The sequence below is a fragment of the Poecilia mexicana genome, unplaced genomic scaffold, assembly GCF_051168715.1.
Source record: "Poecilia mexicana isolate PSO_F unplaced genomic scaffold, ASM5116871v1 scaffold_6, whole genome shotgun sequence".
Classification (NCBI taxonomy): domain Eukaryota; kingdom Metazoa; phylum Chordata; class Actinopteri; order Cyprinodontiformes; family Poeciliidae; genus Poecilia; species Poecilia mexicana.
The window spans coordinates 1966638-1971970 of NW_028263375.1; the positions used below are offsets into that span (position 1 = coordinate 1966638).

At 46.3% G+C, this 5333-nt stretch overlaps 1 long non-coding RNA gene and 1 pseudogene across 1 annotated transcript; both read right to left on the reverse strand.

The window, feature by feature from the left end:
* Positions 1 to 379: 379 nt before the first annotated feature.
* On the reverse strand, positions 380 to 3251 carry LOC148158507 (uncharacterized; annotated as a pseudogene).
* LOC148158508 (uncharacterized) lies at positions 380 to 5030 on the reverse strand. The gene is made up of 2 exons (XR_015762984.1): positions 4581 to 5030; positions 380 to 1698 (listed from the first exon to the last, which is right to left on the reverse strand). It is a non-coding gene; the product is annotated as an uncharacterized LOC148158508 (long non-coding RNA).
* Positions 5031 to 5333: the final 303 nt, after the last annotated feature.

A 5333-nucleotide genomic window follows, 5' to 3' on the forward strand; every position in this document is an offset into this window, starting at 1 on the left:
AACATTTTACAGCTTTTGTTTTTAGACCATAATTTGAGTAAGCAGTGCAACTTCTCCCATTTTTAGCTTTAAGTTTAACGTCTTCTGGCTCCATCTTGTCGCTTGTTGTTACCGCAGGGTGAGTCAAGTGCAAATCATCTGGGCTGTGTGACTGAAAGCAGAGCAGCGGGTCGGAGCCACATGGGGATTTAATGTGCAGAGCACTGTGTGCTTGTTACAGTCTAATGAACTTCTGCGCCTTCCTTCATTCTATCCTCTATTTAGGCTGTACTAAGAAGATTAGCACAACTTTGTATCGTCCATCCTTGTTTGATTTTGTTTTATGAAATTTTAAATCAGGGTCGAAGGAGATCGGCGGCAATAACGAAACCAAACGCTGTTTCTGCTAGAATTAAATGTGCTCGATTTATTTCCCCACAGAATACAGCAAAAATAACATGCATCAAACACTGTTACTGCTAGAACAAATATGCTCGATTTATTCCCCACAGAATACAGTACAAAACACTCTATGACTAAACACGTGATGCTCGATTCATTCAAGTTACCAGCGCTTACCTCGTGAAACTTGGCCGGAGAGCCTTCGGCCTAGAGATAGAGCAGTAGCATCAACGTAGCTGGGCATTCGAACGCGATCCACAGCAGACTCTGACCAAAACCGCGGGCTTTTTCATATTTTATCTCTTAAACAAAGGGATGCTTGCGTGGAAAGGGGGAGTGGCCATCTCCATCCTTGCAGGCGAGCCATCCAATCAGAGGTAGCCGCTCTCCGACCATGAGCCAATCATGGGCCGAGAGCGCGAACCAGCAGACCAATCAGAGCCCAACCCAAGTCAACCAGAGCCAAGCACGCCCTGTTCACGTGATCCGTATGAGCACAATAATCTGAGCAGAATAAGTTTTATATCAAATTATAAAGCAAAGAACAAGTTAAAAGATAATAAAAAGAATAATGATTATCAAAGAACATAAAAGATAATAAAAAGATAAAAATACCAAATACCATATCATTCCACCCCTTGGTCTTTGATAATCACTTTAGTCTTGCGTCCCGAATTCGCAAGGTAACTTTCATCTTAAGGCTGTGTTATAAATTCTATCAACCAAAGACCTTTTCACTCGTCCAATATATATACGCAAGTACAGACATTAATCAAAGCTAAGATTGGGGGTATGTAGGTTCCATGTCAGTTGTTGCTGGAAGATCTTCGCTGCTTCTTCCTGAGTCATAACTGTCGATGGCATCCAGACCCCTATTTGGTGAACAGCTCTAGCTGCATGTTGTCCGGTGTTGGACAGCATCGTGCGAGTAACCTCGTTATCCACCGCATTGGATACTCCCATCAGTGTTCCGTTGTTTCCTAGACATCGTCTGTCGGTGTCAGAACGATACTGACACATTGGTACATGCGATTGAATTCGTAGTGTACATCCTCTGGTGACAATAGGCATGGGTGACCTTGAATAACACTGTTCACATAATCAGACATCTGGTATGTGCTGCACAAGTGAAATTATCCTGGCTCCGGTCATGGGTACTGCTTTCCCACCACAGTCGCTCGAGAGCGAAGCGGGACGTCGTCAGCAGTACCATGGCGACCAAGGCACGGCACACGATGACTTCGCAGCCGGTACATCCTCCTCGGCGCCTCCCATGATGGCGGACGTCGTCACCGCCGGCGTCACGGGAGTATGGAGCTGAAATGACAATTAGCACTGCTATAACACAAAATAGAAAAATACTGATTAGTTTTCTTTTAAATAACATTTTGACACAGGCACATTCAACCACTTCTCTTCTCCTAAATATATACAGTTGCATCGTTGCCTTGGGCAATGATTTATGCGGCTTCTGGTGGACCATTTTCCTGTCTCACCCAAACCTTTGCCCCAGGTTTATCTGTGGAACCAAAGCCCCCTTTTCTCCTTACTGTTATCTCAGTGGGTGGAGAGATTTCCTGAACTTCTGACATGTCACACGGTTGCAGTAGCAATTGTGCAATCTTGTCTCCTTTTTGTAATACCAGGGGACTTTCGCCTTGGTGGCGACACACCACACCCAATTCTCCCTGATAATCACTGTCAATAACCCCAGCCTGAATGGTCAATCCTTTTAAGGACAATCCTGACCGCGGTAGAATATGTAACCCGAGCCCTGTTTTTACAACTTGAACCTGATTAGGTATTAGGGTCATGGGTTCCAATGTTCTCAAGTCCAACCCTGCGGAGCCTGGGGTAGCTCTGATAGGAAGTTCTGCCCTTTCATCAATCTTCCACATTTTGATAGGTTCTTTATCTGGGGTGTTATGGACAGTGTTCATTTGGTTTAGTGGTGTTACCCCTGGTGCGATTGGCCTGTCATTCAATTGGGCCACCGCTTGCGCTAGATTTGGTTTCCAATTGGTCAAGTCATGTTTATCACTCATCTTCCGGAGTGACTCTTTCAACAATCCATTCATCCGTTCTTCCAGGTGTGCAAGGTCAGGATACAGGGCTGAATGTCTCCTATCCTTATTCCTACCTTTTTTGCCCTTCTTTTTCTTTTTAACAGTCCGCAGGTGTATTTCCCCTTCTTCAGATGATCCTGATTCTGGGTCCGAAATTTCAGCGATGATCTTTTTCTTAAAGGGCCCACCCGACTGTATTTGTCCTACCGACTCAGATCCACGTGCTTCGCTCATGGACTCCTGGACGACGTCGCGGAGACTTTGTGCCAAAGTATGCAGTCCTGGAAATTCAGAATATCTTGTGCAACTTACCTTCAATCCTTTTTTATGGCATTTCTTCTTTAATTCCTCTGTGGGAAGTCCATCTATTTCAGAGGGAGAGACCCCTGCCTGGATCAGTGCTCTCCAGTACACAGATCTGGACGGTCCCTGTCCTGGTCTCAGCCCATCCCTGTGTGGGCCACGGGATCCTTGCTGATGGTCATCCCTTCTTCGTGGCTCCTCCCAATTCCCCAGGGCTCCTAACTCCCCTATACGATTCTTAATGTCAGACATGGAAGCACCTGGATCGCCTAGCATCACAGTTAGCATTGCTGCTCGGTAATGGGGGGGTGCAGTACGAATCAGCTGATCCCGCACGGCTTTTGGAACTGCTAAGGCTTGATATTGATCAGCCATGCCCACTACCAACGCATCTCTCACACACAATCGAGTCAAACGCTGTGTACATTCTCTTAGCGTTATCCAAGCTCCAGTGATTTCTGGCCAGTCAGTAAACGCGGCGTATTTGTTTTGTATGGCGGCCGTCCATACCACAAACAATGATGCTGTATCTGGCATTTGTCTTACCTCTTGGCGATAATTAGAATTTATTACTCCCTCGGTAGACAATCCTGCAAAAGACATCCCATCAACTGCATCTATTTCCACTTGTGAGGCCCCTTCATCCAACATCCGTGCTAACCACAAATCTGTCGGCTCCCCATTCTGCTGCCGCAGTCTGCGCGTTAGATGTGACACTTCTTCTTGTGTGTAATCTTCTACAATGGTACGGTAAATGGGATCAGGCTGAGGAGCCGGCACCATGTCATACACTGGATTTCCCTGACCATCAACTACAAGCTGTCCTGCATTGTCCCTGCGCTGTTGTCGCACATCCGGTAGGTGTCGTTGTTCCTGCCTCCTGCGACGAACAGGTCTCAGGTCCAGCAGAGGGCGAAGGGGGGTGTTCGGTGTTCCCCCACAAGCATCTTCCCCCTCCTCCCAGATATAATCTGTCTCATTTCCCGAAATATTTCCATCCCATTTCTCTGGGTCCCATTCTGCAGTTAAACCAGCAACAAATGCACGAACATTTTTTGGCGAAGGCTGCCGGGGCTTCCTTCTAAGTTTCTGTTGCTTCTTCAGTGCAGCTACCTGAACCACAGTTCTCTCAGCTAACTCAGTCATTTGCCTTAACCGGTTATTTAACAGCTGCACATGTTGCTTATGTGACGATTCTGCGGCTAATGCATCGGCTAAGGCCTGTCTGTCTTTCAACTGCTGCGCCTGTGCTTCTTTATTAATCTCATGCTGCTTTTTCCAAGCGGCTGCGCAAGCCCACATACGCCTTTGCAATCCGGCAACAGGGCTTTTGGCCTCCACCTCAATGCTTTGCAAAACAGCTAACAACTCCGGCGGCTCGGCTTCCCGCAGCGCATCTCCCCACGGCTCGGGTCGCCCTCCCCCCTCGCGCAAACACTGCGCTACATCCTGGTGAGGCTGATCCCAGCCAGGGATTATTTCAACTTTTTTCCCAACGTCATACTTACTCTTATTTTTATTCTTTCTCTTAAACATGTTAAACATATTTGCCGCAGTCCCCTTTAAAATCCTGTTCGTGACGCCAAAATGTTTTATGAAATTTTAAATCAGGGTCGAAGGAGATCGGCGGCAATAACGAAACCAAACGCTGTTTCTGCTAGAATTAAATGTGCTCGATTTATTTCCCCACAGAATACAGCAAAAATAACATGCATCAAACACTGTTACTGCTAGAACAAATATGCTCGATTTATTCCCCACAGAATACAGTACAAAACACTCTATGACTAAACACGTGATGCTCGATTCATTCAAGTTACCAGCGCTTACCTCGTGAAACTTGGCCGGAGAGCCTTCGGCCTAGAGATAGAGCAGTAGCATCAACGTAGCTGGGCATTCGAACGCGATCCACAGCAGACTCTGACCAAAACCGCGGGCTTTTTCATATTTTATCTCTTAAACAAAGGGATGCTTGCGTGGAAAGGGGGAGTGGCCATCTCCATCCTTGCAGGCGAGCCATCCAATCAGAGGTAGCCGCTCTCCGACCATGAGCCAATCATGGGCCGAGAGCGCGAACCAGCAGACCAATCAGAGCCCAACCCAAGTCAACCAGAGCCAAGCACGCCCTGTTCACGTGATCCGTATGAGCACAATAATCTGAGCAGAATAAGTTTTATATCAAATTATAAAGCAAAGAACAAGTTAAAAGATAATAAAAAGAATAATGATTATCAAAGAACATAAAAGATAATAAAAAGATAAAAATACCAAATACCATATCAGATTTCCTCTATGCTGTATGTATTGTAGGTTTATTAAATGGGCCACAGAAGCCAGAACCCTACCTGGCTATAAAGCCAATCATTTTGGACCACTCCAGCTCAAGGTTCAGCTCAGGCTCAGGCCAGAGGCATAAATTCTATAACAGGAACTGTTTGGAAGTTTTAAGGATGTTGCGTTGCGTTGCGTTGCGTTGCGTTGCGTTGGATACAGCTCACATCTCACTATTTTTCAGACTCTGGGGCCACCCAATGATATGATGACCCCACCTGTTACTCAATTGTAAAGGAAAACCACCTGCAC